General features: G+C 43.2%; 2 long non-coding RNA genes across 2 annotated transcripts; both read right to left on the bottom strand.

The window, feature by feature from the left end:
* Window positions 1-135: 135 nt before the first annotated feature.
* LOC129631637 (uncharacterized) lies at window positions 136-1635 on the bottom strand. The gene is made up of 3 exons (XR_008704142.1): window positions 1569-1635; window positions 1221-1367; window positions 136-360 (listed from the first exon to the last, which is right to left on the bottom strand). It is a non-coding gene; the product is annotated as an uncharacterized LOC129631637 (long non-coding RNA).
* Window positions 1636-12738: 11103 nt separating this feature from the next.
* Window positions 12739-14463, bottom strand: LOC129631120 (uncharacterized). The gene is made up of 2 exons (XR_008703905.1): window positions 13954-14463; window positions 12739-13333 (listed from the first exon to the last, which is right to left on the bottom strand). It is a non-coding gene; the product is annotated as an uncharacterized LOC129631120 (long non-coding RNA).
* Between the last annotated feature and the right edge of the window lie 1240 nt (window positions 14464-15703).

The following is a 15703-nucleotide window of genomic DNA, read 5'->3' as shown; positions in this document are numbered from 1 at the left end:
CATACAATTCATAGAGGCCCCTGGAGGCACCCACTGAGAGTCCCACTTTCCAGCAATCCCCCAGAAACTCCTCATAGTGTTCAAGGACCAACTTTGGAAATAAATGACTGGAAAAATAAGCAACAGCACACAATATAGGTGTACTGCTTTATTAACATTTATGACATTTATTAATATTTATGATTTATTAACATGTATAACATTTACATGCCATAACAATTTATGATAATCGAAATAAAATAATACGCAGAGCTTTTAATTGAGCAAGGGACGGGGGAGGCTGGTGGGGCAGCAGAGTAGCACACCACTGAAGCGATTTAGCAGCAGCATATTGAACACGGCAAATTACAGATAAAAACCCTGGAATTGGAAGTAAAACCCACGATTGATTAAACAGAAGTCCTTGATTGCTAACAGAATCTCCGACTTGAGTCAGTAATGCAGAGCAGGATCGGTAAACGCGAGCAGATATGGCAGATTCCAATCCTGAGATGGTTTTCCCGAGCAGGGACGCTCGAAATGGGAGCACTTTCCAGTCACAAATCGGCAAGCACCCCCATTTTGAGCATCCCGGTCTGGGTTACTGGAACCTGTTCTGACCCTTATCCCAGGAGAAAGCTAAGCTTAGTGATCTCTGTAAAAGTCATTGGTGTAAGGAGACGCTAAGGAAACTTTATAGACAACTTTCATACCAGGCCCCCAGTTAATGTTTTCACCAAGTGGAAGCTACTCTCTCAACCGGTAACACTCAAAACATGGCGGCACTTCCCTTCGTAAAACGGAAGTGCCCCCACAGTTTGAGTACCACAGGCTGAGAAGTTGCCGGCCAAGATCACCAAGTGAAGGAATTACAAGACAGAACGCTTCAAAGGATTACCACTAAACCAAACCTCAAGAGCAAGAGAGAAAAGCTAACAGGGAAGTCCGATTATGAAGCTCGTGTTTACCCCCCGCCCCTCCACTATTACCATAGTAGAGCTTCGGTTAAGCAGAGTTAAATGCATGAGGTTATTCGACTAAACCTTGCCTTGGACTTCCCAACCAAGTCCTCTGCATTTGAAGCCCGGAGGCGGGGAAGGTACAATCCCTGGCTGGGAACTAGGACCCCTCATGCCACGTCGCGCAGTAGTAGTGAAAAGTTCAGGGCTGCCTCAATTTACGCTGAAATGAGGCAAGACAATTCCCCTCCCTACATGTCGCTGGCTAAACACTATACCAACTTTGGGGACACAAAAGATCAACCACCAGAAGAGAATACACTGGGCTGGGCGAGTCGCGGTGGGATTCTCGGTGGTTACGCCTCTGTACTTTCAATGCAGGAGATGTGGGTTCGATCCCAAGTTGGGAATATCCTGCATGCCTCCTGGCTGAAAAAAAAAATGAAAAAACTATTAGAATAGATAAGTGCAGTTTAAATGAGAAAAAGTAGCTTCGAGTCAAACTAAGAGGTAGCAACCCAGTGCAATTTCAGAAGCCTGAAAGCAATAAAACTTACTGAAACTAGAAGAGCAGCTGGAAAGAGAAAATGGTGAACAATTTAAGGAGAAGAATGTGCAGGTGATACTCACAAGATGCAGGATTTCATCGCTTCTCTAGCCAGGAAGTGAGGTCTCAGACCTGCCGACCTCTTATATAAGCCAAAGACCCAGCCTTTGCGGGGAAGACCACTCCCCTCCACAGGTCTCCACCCAGACCCACCCTGCCCCATTCTGAGTGAGACCCATCCTCCAATATTTTTTTTAAAACCGTCCACTCCTTCATTGTTTATACCATCAAAACAAACAAATTATAAACAAATTAGGAAAATGCATAGAAGTACCCCCAAAGAACATAACTGTACCTTCTGGGGACTCAGTTATTCATTCAACTATTATTTAGCAATATTTGTTGAACACAGAAGACACGCCAAGGCATGCTTGTTAGTGTCTGGGGTGTTTGGGGTGAATAAAACCACGGATTTTATAGTCTAGAATACTGTTTTTCGACTGAGGGTGTTTTTTTTCCCTCCCCAGGGGACATCTGGCAAAGTTTGGAGACACATTTGGTTGTCACAACTGGGGAAGGCAATGGAGCACCTTCAACCTTTTGTGGATAATGCCAGGGGTCTTGGCAAACATTCTAAACTGTACAGCGCTTTACAATGTGAATAGTGTGGAAGCTGAGAGACTGAAACCTAGAGGAAGGGTGATGGAAAAAAACAATCAAGAACACATCTAATTCTGTTCATATTATCTCTGAATCTCTGCGTATTCATACAAAGCATTGGTGTAGGGATCACTTCTGAGTTCTTTAAATCCAGCACCCCATTAAAAGGTATTTTAAATGTTTCTTTTTAACAACTATGAATATTACAATTTCTCAAAATATTTTCAGTATCTTTTAAAAATGTGCAGTTTTACTAAATTTATGCGTATTATTGAGATCTGAGTATTCTCCCTGTAAGAAATTCTGGACAAAGATAACAAGTCCATGGGATTTGCTAAAGATTGTTGGATGAATTTCAGAAACTATATAAATAAAATGGTAAAACCAATAAATACATGTGCCTTAATGCTTAATGGCAATACAGAGTATATCTTTAGCCTAATTTCATTAGGCCCCTGTTAGACATTTTCAATTTTTACAAATTTAGGATAATTTATTAATAGTGCTATAATGAGCATTTTTAATTAATATTTTTATTTAAAAATTTTATTGGCAAATAGTTGATTGGCAATGTTGTGTTAGAATGATTATTTTAAAATATTTCCTTTTCTGTTTTTTCTTTAAATAATTTTTTTTTTTTTTACAATGAGCTTTTTTTTTTTTTTTTTCGGCCACCCTGAGAGGCTTGTGGGATCTTAGTTTCACAACCAGGCATCAAACCTGGGCCCGTGGCAGTGAAAGCATTGAGTCCTAACCATTGGAACATCAGGGAATTCCCTAAAATGTGAATATTTGAGAGCAGCTTTGGTAAAAATGGAGACATTGGTTTCCACCCAGATCTAACCTCGCCACTCCTCTCCACCTGGACCCTCTGCTCTGTCCCCAAACCCAGCAAGGTCCTTTTCATCACCTTATTTTCTCAGCCACTGACAGCTTTTTCTTCCTGCCCTTCACCCTCATGGAGCACGTTCAGGGCCGACCCCTATGTGTCTCTCACATTTCAAGGGCTTAGCATTTCTCTTTGTCTAATCACTAGCCACCAGTTCAATTACTTGTCACAGTTGTCCTTTGAGCTCAGCTCCCAGGGGACAGTGGTTTGTCTTACTCACCTATATCCCCCCACCCCCAAATCAGCCCTGGGGCCTGCACTTAGTAAAAATGCAAGAAGCATCTGTTCTTAAGGGTGACAAACTATTAATGCAATTGACTTTAAGAAATGTGAAACAAAGACTTCCATTCAAAGTTGATTTTAAGTAAATCCCGTGGAGAAGGAAATGGCAACCCGCTCTGGTATTCTAGCCTGGGAAATGCCATGGACAGAGAAACCCGGTTGCAAGAATCAGACATGACTTAGCAACTAAACAACGACCAACGTGCCCATTAAAATCTCAAGTTAATATGTTTATTAGCTGCTTTTTTCCAATTTTCCCCCAGCTTTATTGATGTACAATTGATTTGTTAACTATTCAAGTTTTATTGATGTATACTTGATTTATTAACTGTTAATGAATCTTAAGTCTCAAGTTAATATCTTTCCTCTTTGAAGGTATTAGTCACTCATTCCAGTCCGACACTACAACCCCATGGAATGTAGCCTGCTAGACTTTGCTGACCATGGGGAGTCTCCAGGCAAGAATACTGGAGTGGATTCCCATTTCCTTCTCCAGGGGATCTTCCCAAACCAGGGGTTGAACCTGGGTCTCCTACATTGCAGGAACATTCTTTACCTTTCCTTTTTACTGAGCCACTTTTTTTTTTTCCTTCTTCTTATTTATTTATTTTTTTTTTGGATTAAAAAATTCCAAAGATTTAAGAAATGAGATTTGATAGCCTGGGGTGGCTGGGGGAGACTAGGACTAAATGGAAAAAGTTTGCTAAATCAAACATTCTTCCTGCAGAATTGAAAGCTCTTCATTTGCAAATCACTAGACCTTGTTGTCATTACAATCACCTGGTCTCTCCACCGTCCCCGCCCAATTCGTACCTTTATCTGGCTGGTCTGCATACCAGTAAGAATAGCTTAAAAAAAAAAAAAAAAAGATCCTCAACAGTTTTTTAAATCCTTTTGTGTACAGAGGTCTTTGCTCAACAATGAGGTACAGCCTGGAGGTGAATGGGTGATAATCGTGTTTTTTAAAAGGATTCCTACAATTTAATGTAAAGTTACTGCTTTGTGCTGAAGTTGAGAAGAAAAAGTGGGGGGAAGGGAGGACTATTTCCAGACTAGATGAAACACTTTAGAAGACCTTACCTGACAGCTGAAATTTATTAGACATCACTTAATATATCTGGCCACCTCATGCGAAGAGTTCACTCACTGGTAAAGACTCTGATGCTGGGAGGGATTGGGGGCAGGAGAAGGGGACGACAGAGGATGAGATGGCTGGATGGCATCACTGACTCGATGGACGTGAGTCTGAGTGAACTCCGGGACTTGGTGATGGATAGGGAGGCCTGGCGTGCTGTGATTGATGGGGTCGCAAAGAGTCAGACACAACTGAGCTACTGAACTGAACTGAACTGAACTGAATATATCAGGGCTTCCCTGGTGGCTCAAGGATAAAGAATCTGCCTGCCAATGCAGGAGACTTGGATTTGATTCCTGAGTCAGGAAGATCCCCTAGAGAAAGAAAAGGCAACCCACTCCAGGATTCTTGCCTGGAGAATCCCATGGACAGAGAAGCTTGGTGGGCTACACTGTGTCCAAAGGGTCACACAGAGAGTTGGACACCACTGAGTAAGGCGATACTCAGTATGGCCTTCAAAACCAATCAAGTAAGCAGTTATGTTAGAACATCAAGTGAGTGCTAAATCCCTTCAGTCGTGTCCAGCTCTGTGACACCTGGGACACAGGTAGCCCACCAGGCTCCTCTGTCCATGTGATTCTCCATACAAGATACTAGAGTGGGATGCCATGCCCTCCTCAAAGGGCTCTTCCTGACCCAGGGATCGAACCTGTGTCTTCTGCCACTCCCATGTTGCAGGCCACCAGGCCCCATGTTGGGCCACCAGGGAAGCCCTAGAACATCACAGGATATGGGAAAGAAATAGAGCAAACTTTTGAGAGTTGTAATGATACAGACACGAAACATAGTAGGTCTACTTGTCCAGAATTTTCCAGTTCTTTTAATTGCTTTCTGTCCTAATTTCATTGAATCATGCCTCTTCAAGGACACTTTGTCCAACCAGCTTTTCTAAAATAGCAATTCCATGGAATTTCCCTGATGGTCCAGTGGTTAAGACTCCACACTTCCCATGCAGGGGGCATGGGTTTTATTATTGGTCAGGAAACCAAGATCCCACATGCCATGTGATGAGGCCAAAAGAAATACATGGAATAAATAAAATGGTACAGTTATGACTGATTCACGTTGTTGTATGGCAGAAACCAATATAATGTTGTAAAATAATTTTCATCCAATCAAAAAATAAATAAATGAGCATGAACACATGAATATATTTCAGAAAGTGTCAAAGTTAGTGCACATTTAAAAAAATAATTGTAATTTTTGACATTCACCTCCATGCTGTATCTGGAGTACTTGGTATGCATAATTAGCTGATATTAAAAACTCATTTGCTTATTTCCTTGTCATCTGTTTCCAAAACGAAAATGTAAGCTTGATGAAGGAAGGACATTTTCTATTTTGTTCAGAACTGTGTCCCCAGTGCTTGGTCCATCACAGACTTTTGAAAATATTCACTGAATAAGTGAATCTGCCAACTGGAAAAAAAAAAAAAAAAAAAAACAGTCTGGGAGAACACTTTAGAAAATGCGAGAATCCCTGTGAATGTGAATCTGTGTAATGATAATTTTACATTTTTTTGTTTGCAAAAACAAAAAGCATTTTTTTTACATTTTACATGTCTTTGTTTGCAAAACAAAAAGCAAACCTCTACTTTTAGTAACACCCACTGAGAACTAAGGGAGACGGCAATGGCACCCCACTCCAGTACTCTTGCCTGGAAAATCCCATGGATGGAGGAGCCTGGTAGGCTGCAGTCCATGGGGTCGTTAAGAGTCGGACAAGACTGAGCATCTTCACTTTCTCTTTTCACTTTCATGCATTGGAGAAGGAAATGGCAAACCCACTCCAGTGTTCTTGCCTGGAGAATCCCAAGGACAGGGGAACCTCGTAGGCTGCAATCTTTGGGGTCGCACAGAGTCGGACTGAAGTGATTTAGCAGTAGTAGCAGAGAACCGAGAGGAAACCTTAGGGAGGCATTTCAAATGTTGATCACAGTCACTTAGGATGGGGTGTGCTTGGAGTCACATAGCCCTCATTGAGAATATTTGTCAGACATCTTAAGAGTTATGTCCTGGTTTTCACCTTATTTCGCATTTCCTTCAGGGTTCTTTACATTGTGTGGATAAGAAATTCATTTAAAGAGTATATGTTTTTATGACTTTTGCCTAATTTAACCATCTATATTCAAGCTTTGTGAGGATGAAAGTGTTAGTCTCTCAGTCACGTCTGTCTTTGCAACCTCATGGACTGTAGCCCACCAGGCTCCTGTCCTTGGGATTCTCCAGGCAAGAGTACTGGAGTGGGTTGCCATGCCCTTCTCCAGGGGATCTTCCTGACCTGGGGATTGAACCTGGGTCTGACTCATTGCAGGCAGATTCTTTACCATCTTGAGCCACCAGGGAAGCCTGTGAGGATGGCCATTCTAACTAATATTGGTGATGGAATGAATGTAATTGATAAGAGAAAGGAAGGTATGAGTCATGAGCTTCCAAGTGTCAGAGGTGTTCGAATGTGTCTGATACTGTTGTTGATTAACACCGAGAAGACATGAGTTTGCCTCAGCTTTAGATGGAAGCAAAGTCACGAGTTTTAAGTTTTTTTCTTTTTTGGCCACCCACGTGGCATGCAGGATCTTAGTTCCTAACCAGGGATGGAACCCATGCCCAGAGCAGTGGAAGTGTGGAATCTTAAACACTGGACCACCACCAGGGAAGTTCCAGGAGTTTTAATTCAGGGGATTCTGAAAGCGAATCTTGTAAGATCTTGCAAACCACTTCACTAATCAATTTATCCAGTAGACACACAGCTACATAGTTTGGGGTGGCCTGTTCTGAATTCTTTCAGGGTAAAAATTTTCTCAATAGGGGAGATGGATTGAGAGACTATCTGATTACATGTTCAGTTTTTAAGTCGTGTCTTTGTGACCCTGTGGACTGCAGCACTCCAGGCTTCCCTGTCCTTCACTATCTTCTGGAGTTTGCTCAAATTTATGTCCATTAAGTCGGTGATGGTATCTAACCATCTCATCCTCAGCCGTCCCTTTCTCCTTTGGCTTTCAGTCTTTCCCAGAATCAGGGTCTTTCTCAAGATGAAATGGGGATTTGCAGCCAGAGTGTTGAGTGAGGGGGTCAGTGGATGCAAAATCCTTGAGAAGAGATACCAAAGTGAGGAGGGGTCTTACTAAGTGAGTCTAATAGGATTCTCATTAAGGCAGGTCAAGGACTCAGAAGTTAAATGGAGGGAGAGGAACTTGATCTGGCATGAGAGGTGATTAGCTCTCAAGGGTCAGGGAAAAGATTTAGCAGGATTCTTTGCTAAGACCTGGAAGGCAGGCTCAGGGTCAAGGTCAAACTCATTGTTCCCTCAATTGCAAATTCTACCTGTGGGGCAGAAGGACAGATTTCGTGGAGCCAGGCTGCGGAAATTGATGCAAAAGCTAATGGCGATGGATGGGGGTGGGAATCTGAAAGGGAAAAGGGGACTTGAGGGCAGAAATTCCTTCCTTCTCCTCAGGAAAGAGGTTCAGACCCTCATTCAGCACAAAGAATGAGATTTGTTTTGTTATTTGGCAAAACTAATACAATTATGTAAAGTTTAAAAAAAAAAAACTAAAAAGAGAAAAAAAAAAAAAAAGAATGAGATTTGATAGCTGTTTCAGAGAGTATTTTGAATATCACCAGCACACAAAGAGTAGGCAAATATCTGTTTAATAAAGGCAAATTTACTATGAAAGCCCTAGGGGTGGGGACTTGACTGGGTGGGACTTACTCTCATTCTTTGGATTTCTAAGAAATGACTGAGCCAGAACAGTTTTTTAATTTACGGCTTTTTTTCTTTCTTCTTTTTTTAAAAAAGAAACTTAAAGAAAATAAAATAATGAAACTTTTCCTTTTGGAACAAGTTTAGATTTACAGAGAAACTGCAACATGTAGAGTTTCCACTATGCCTACCCCCAGTTTCCCCTATACATGAATACATTATAACTCCAACAAGGACTGAGAAACCCTCTCAGCCAAAGGCAGAAGTGGAGCCTAAGAAAACAGGACAACTGTGTGTAATGCGATGTCCTGAGTGGAATTCGGGAACAGAAAATGACGTTAGGTTAAGGTTAAAAAAACAAAACAAAACCTAGGGAAAGTTGAATTAACCATGGACTGCAGCTAATAATGGGATTCCCTGGTAGCTCAGACGGTAAAGCGTCTGCCTGCAATATATTGGCTTTTTAAATGTAACAGAGCACAGAGAATTGGGTACTCTATAATAACCTAAATGGTAAAAGAATTTGAAAAATAATTGATACCTATAAAAATAAATTTTAAAATACATCATTAATACATTGGTAGAACACATGTGTTACAGTGAATAAACCAATATCATTACTGTTATTAGCTGCAGTCCATCAGTTCAGTTCAGTTCAGTTCAGTAGCTCAGTCGTGTCCGACTCTTTGAGACCCCATGAATCGCAGCACACAAGGCCTCCCTGTCCATCACCATATCCCGGAGTTCACTCAAACCCACGTCCATCGAGTCGGTGATGCCATCCAGCCATCTCATCCTCTGTCGTCCCCTTCTCCTCCTGCCCCCAATCCCTCCCAGCATCAGAGTCTTTTCCAATGAGTCAACTCTTTGCATGAGGTGGCCAAAATACTGGAGTTTCAGCTTTAGCATCATTCCTTCCAAGGAACACCCAGTGCTGATCTCCTTTAGAATGGACTGGTTGGATCTACTTGCAGTCCAAGGGACTCTCAAGCAGTCCATAGTTAATTTACATTTCCTTAGCTTTGCTATTAGAACATTAGTACAACAAACTTGTTACATTTAATAAGCCAATATTATTATCAGCTGCAATCCATGGTTAATTCAGTTTCCTTAGTTTTTTTTGTGGGGGGGGGTTACACTTGGCTGGGAGGGTTTCTCAGGCTTTTATTTCGGGACAGTTTTGAGGCCTTCTGCTCAGGTCTTAAAGAATGTGCTTCAGCTGGGATTATGTGCTCAGTTGCCCAGTCGTGTCTATCTCTTGGGGACCCCAGGGACCCTAGTCTGCCAGCTTCCTCTGTTGGGATTGGTCTCCTGTTTTTCTCATAATTAGATTAGGAACCTGGTGGGCTGCAGTCCATGGGTCGCAAAAGTTGGACATGAGTGAACTGCCTTAAGAGCTTACATAGAGAGCCTGGGGACTTTCCTGGTAGTCCAGTGGTTAAGTGGAGAAGGAAATGGCAACCCACTCCAGTATTCTTGCCTGTAGAATCCCAGGGACGGAGGAGCCTGGTGGGCTGCTGTCCATAGGGTCTCACAGAGCCAGACAGAACTGAAGTGATTTAGCATGCATGCATGCGTTGGAGAAGGAAATGGCAACCCACTCCAGTGTTCTTGCCTGGAGAATCCCAGGGACGGGGGAGCCTGGTGGGCTCCCGTCCATGGGGTCGCACAGAGTCAGACATGACTGAAGTGACTTAGCAGCAGCAGCAGCAGCGATGTCTACAAAGAATATGTGGCAAGTATGTGTGTCAAGAAGGGGGAGAACCTGGAGGCCTGGAGATCAGACTCCCCTCTGAGCTCCATGGTCCCAGCCCGGCCCAAACATTTGCTTTCATCTCCATGTTAATTGCCCTTCTCCTAAGTCCCATTCCACCAGCCTCAGCATCTTCTTTTGTCTTAGCTGAAGGTGGCATTTAAGGCAAAGCTGTTGGCCATTCTGGCTATTTACTCCATTTTCCTCAGGCTCCCTCATGTATTGTTCAGTCACTCAGTCGCATCCCAGTCTTCCCCCTGCAGTGGTAGCGCCGGGTCCCAGTCACTGGTCCACCAGGGAATTCTTGGTCTCATGTCAATTTAGAACAAGAGAACCTAGAAGAGGAGAGGCACATTTCTTCCTTCTGGACAATACTGACCAAGACTCTATCTTTGACTTAAGCCTGATTGAGTCAGGCTCCCCTGTAGCCTCTTAACTACACCTTGACCTTGACCTGCCCGTGGCCCTCCCAGTCCAATCTTAGCAAAAAAATATGCCTGTCTCCACCCCACCCTTGTTAACCGATAACTTCTGATCTCTGATCAAGTTCCTCATCCAACACCCCTGATGTCTAAACCCTTGGCTGGCTTTCAGCAAGAATCCTGTTAAGCGAGTTAGTAAGTATCCCCCCACCATGAGATCTCCTCCTGGTAATTTTCCAGCCACTCACTCACCTTTTCTCCACTGTTCAGGCTCTGACTCCCTGAATTTGAGCCCAATCTCAATCCCCCTGGGCTTCCCTGGTGGCTCAGATGGTAAAGAATCTGCCTGCAATACAGGAGACCCAGGTTCAATTCCTGGGTTGGGAAGAAACCCTTGGAGGAGGAAATGCCAACTCCCTCCAGGATTCTCCTCATGGACAGAGGAGCTTGGTGGGCTATAGTGTCTGGGCTCACAAAATATCAGACTCAACTGGGCACAGCACATATTCTTTTCCAATTTAGATTATAATAGAATTTTGAGTAGAGGTCCTTGTGCCATACAGCAGGTCCTTGTTGGTTACCTGTTTTAGAATAGCAGTGTGTATGTGTCCATCCTAAACTCCGAAATCATAAGTTCCTTCTCTAAATCTGTTAGTCTGTTTCTGTTAAGTCTTGTCGACTTAAAAAAGAAAGAAAGAAAGCACTATGTGAGAGTTGCGAGTTAAGTTTTCTTTGGGACAAAATGAGGACTGCAGTCTAGAGACAGACCTCAGATAGCTCTGAGAAACAGCTCCAGAGAGGCAGGGGGAAGGTCAGTCTGTATGTGATTTTTGGGAAGAGAAGTTATGCAATCAAGCACTTCTTTTTTTTTTTTTTCTTCTGCAGAAGGTTTCTGCTAATCACGAGGAGGAGCAGATATCACCAAAAAGGATTTTAGTGCTTTCCTAGATATGAGGAGATACAAGAATTGGGCTCATAAAATCAGTTCTTGAAAATATCTAAATTTCTGAAGACCTGTCCTGCCAGTTTTTCCACTGAGCACAACATGCCTCCTTTCTGTGAGCTCCTTTGAAGGGCAACAGCTGCCACAGCTCACGATTTAACCCTCGTAGAGTCAAGTGCCAACTTGCAGTTGATCATCTGTACCCTTTTTTGGCTGCACTGTGCCACTTGTGGGATCTTAGTTCCCTGACCAGGAATTGAACCTGAGCCCTCAGCAAAAAGTGTTACCAAAAGCGTGTGTGGGGTCTGGCTGCCTGCCACTCAAAAGCAAATAATCAGGCCAGGTTGGTGGAAAGGAAAGTTTGCTTTATTTCAGATGCTGGCAACTAGGTTGGGGGAGGGTGGTGGACATCGACCCAAAAGCCGACTCCACCCCACCCCAAGAAGGGGGTGAGAGCTTTTATAGACAGGGGGAGGGGGGCTACACGTGGAAACAGCACAGTCCTCTCCAACAGTCATCTTCAAATTGGTCATCAGTGGTCTGAGCAGCATCAACTTGATTGTGTTAGGTACAGTTAACCTTCAGTTTCAGGGCCCATTTGTTCCCATTTCTTTCCAGTCAATTCTCTGAATTGTGGCAGCTCATGTCCAGGGTGCAGTCCGGTCGCCCTGTAGTTAACTTCTCCACCTGCTGCTTTGGTATCTATACACAGCTCACAGATACGGCTCAGAATATTGTCCATAGCTCTTGAGAGGGAACTAAAGGTCCTTGACTATGTTGAATGACTACATTGTTATTTAGTCTGCTTTAATTGTTTTCGTTTGTTTCAGCATTTCTCCTTCTCTGATCACACTTATTCTTTGACTAAAGTCTTCCACGGGCAAAAGGCAGGCAGAAGATACGGTGTGGGGGGCAAGGACCAAAGCATGGAGTCCTAATCACTGGACCACCTGAGAATTCCCAAGTCTTCACCAACTTTTAACAAGTGTCCAATGGATTTTTTTTTTTAATACTTGTTCCAGAACCTGCACGGTTAAACACTCAGAACCATACCATTTATTCTAGGATTCTACACTCAGATGGGTTTTACTGATGATGTACTTTAAGAAAAAAAAAAGAGAGAGAGAGAGAGAACATGCTACAGTGATGTAGATTTGGAGATAAGGGAGGGAAGGGATGGGCCATGAAGGACCTCTCTACTCAGCCCTGGAAATCATCTCAATAATTAGGTCCTGTTATCTGCTCTCTGGACTCATTTTTACCATCAACTCTGTGTTTCCAACACAATAACCATTAGCCATGTGTAGCTCTTTAAAATTTAATTAATTAAGAATTCAGCTCCTCACAAGGTCCTACTGAATAGCACAGGGAATTGTATTCAGTATCCTGAGATAAACCATAAGGGAAAAGAATACTTAAAAAATTTATATATATGTATAACTTAGTCATTTTGTTGTACAGCAGAAATTAGCACAACATTGTAAATCAATTTTATTTCAATTAAAAAAAGAAAAGAAACAGGTGGGAAAAAAAATTCAGCTCCTCAGTCTGGAGTTGCCAGGCGAAATACAGGATGAACTGTTAAATTTGAAGCTGAGGAAATTCCCCAGGGGTCCAGTGGCTATGATTACACGTCCACTGCGAGGGGCATGAATTTGATTCCTGGTGGGGAACTAAGATCCTGCAAGTCTTGCAGCAAGGCAAACAAAACAACAAAAAAAGAGGATTACTTTGAGATCTTGTAAGGGGTCACAGGAGCCAAGGTTAGTCTTGTACGTGTGTATGAGTTGCTTTTGTCATGTCCAACTCTTTGCCAGGCTTCTCTGTCCATGGGATCTCCCAGGCAAGAATACTGGAGTGGGTTCTCATTTCCTTCTCCAGAGGATCTTCCTGACCCAGGGATCGAAGTTGGGTCTCCTGCATTGCAGGGGCATTCTTTATTTTCTGAGCCCCGCTGATCCTCAAATTCAGCCGGAATAAAGTTTTCCGTTTTTTTCTTAGATTGACTCATTTTTCATTGACAGTGAAGAGGTCTAGAAAATATTCCAAGGCATTACAGCTTCTGGAAAAGAGATTTCAGATGTTCAGCTCATTTCAAAGAACTGAGTCTCATGAGCTAGGTGCAAAAATACATTTTTAACACAAAGAACAAAGATAGCTCACTTAGCAGGGAATTCCTCTTGGATGACTCTAGAATCCTGAAGAGGTTTGGGGGTGGGGATTAATCTCATTTTCTTTTTCATCTGTTTAGGATTATAGCAGCAGCAGCAGCACGACACTTTTTTAGTTTCCAAAATCCAATTTCACTGAATATTCCCGAAGATTTCTTTTGAGCAATTTATTTGTTCATTAGGTATTAGTTGAAATCTATTTCCCAAGTCCTAATTCACTGGTAAGAAAGGGAGATATAATCCCTTAGTACTTGGGGTCCATGCTCAAGGGCTCAGAACCTGAGCTATGGCCACTGGGTGGAGCGGACGTTATAGGGGTGACTCCTCTGGTCTGAGATCCTATGAAAGACATTCCAAAGAAAGCTTTGGGAGGAAAAACTTATTCCTCTTCCAAATCAGGTCTAATAGCTGAAGGCCAGAAAACTAACAGTAGCAAGATTAGCAGGAGAAAAGAAGCTTATTAACAAGTGCATGAGGGACCTCCCAGTATTGAGAAACTAGAAAAACTTACAAAAGGCTTCCCCGGTGGCTCAGATGGTGTAGAATCCGCCTGCAATGCAGGAGACCTAGGTTTGACCCCTGGGTTTGACCCCTGGGTTGGGAAATCCCCTGGAGGAGGGCATGGCTAATCCACTCTAGTATCCTTGCCTGGAGAAGCCCATGGACAGAGAAACCTGGCGGGCTACAGTCCACCGGGTTGCAAAGAGCAATTAACACTTTAACTGAAGGGGGGTGCATAAGGGCTTCAGTGGGAGGGTATGGAAAGTTCTATGGGGCTTTTTGATGCTGGGGCTATGGGCCTTCTGCCTTGGCAACTGAATTTACAGGAAACTTCCCTTGGAGGAAGTGGTTGAAGGCAGCTGTTTTGGGGGGAGGCAGATGAAGCTTATCTAAGATTTCTTTCTGCATCTTCAGCAGCTGAATTGTTTTTTGGGGGGATACATATAATTTGGGGACAAAAGGAACTTCCCTGGTGGTCCAGCGATTAAGACTGCTTCCACTGCAGGGGTGCGGTTAAAATCCCTAGTTGGGGAACTCAGATCACATTTGTCTCACTGTACAGTCAAAACAAACAACACACACAGGAATAAGGATAATTTAGGGATTAAAGATTATTTTATCTGAACTCTGGGATTCCATGTGGGCACCCATTTCAAAGGGAAGTAAGACAGGCAAGCATAGTAGGGTGGGGGGGGTATGTAAAGGTGTTATAAAAACTCACATTCACAGGATAAAAAGTTTAATCTGAAAAGCTTTGTTTTGGAGCCAAGGCCTGTGGCTTCTAACACCCTGGGCAGTGAAAGCCAGAGTCCTAACTACTGGACCACCAGGAAATTTCCTCTTGAATGTTTTTCCAGATTTTATGAGGCTGGAATGGTGGGGCTGGTGAGTAAAGCTGAAGCTTCATAGTCAGGAACCCGATTTCTGAAATAGAAGCCCCATGAGAGCTGAAGAAGGGGGTGACAGAGGATGAGATGATTGGATGGCATCACTGATTCAATGGACATAAGTTTGTGCAAACTCTGGGAAATGGTGAAGGACAGGGAAGCCTAGAGTGCTACAATCCATGGGTTCACGAAGAGTCAGACATGACTGGAAGTGACTTAGCATGTAGCAGATACCCATTTCACAGATGGGCACACTGAGACCCTGGCAAAGTGTGGTCCCAGCTGACAAATCAGCTAACTGAACAGGAAAGCAAATTTGGGGTGAACGTGGAGAAAGAAGAGGGGCTGAGTAGACTAGAAACAAATTTTGAGGAAGAGGTGTAACTCCCCAGGAAGACATATATCTGCAGTTATCCCAGGACTTTATTTTGGAGTGAAAACTTCTATTTAGTGAGTGAAATCTGTGACTCAACATGCTTCAGCTACAAATTGGCACTTGCCATCCTCCTCTACAAGGATTAAATCCGATGCTACTGCAGCTGCTGACCTTCAACACCCCCTGAAAGGAGCTCAGGGTAGAGAGCAGAAACTGTTGCAGAGAGGCCAACTCTGACTCCATGTTGGAAACTGTTTCTTTGGCTAGCCTTTATTATTATAATCATACTTAATGGCTTGCCTGGAGGACCCTGCCCTTCTGCTTGTCTGTAAACTAAAGTGCCTTTGTTCAGCTCACAAAGAGATAATGTGCTCCTCCCCACCTGTGAACAGAACAGATTAACACACCCTTTCTGAAGGCTGGACATCCCCTTGGAGATGTTTTGCAGGACTGAAGACCCTTCCACTACTTCCTCACTGCCTCTGAATCTCTCTCGC

The sequence above is a fragment of the Bubalus kerabau genome, chromosome 17 (genome assembly GCF_029407905.1).
Source record: "Bubalus kerabau isolate K-KA32 ecotype Philippines breed swamp buffalo chromosome 17, PCC_UOA_SB_1v2, whole genome shotgun sequence".
Lineage (NCBI taxonomy): Eukaryota > Metazoa > Chordata > Mammalia > Artiodactyla > Bovidae > Bubalus > Bubalus kerabau.
Note: the sequence above shows the minus strand (reverse complement) of the source record. Positions and strands in the feature narration are given on the sequence as shown.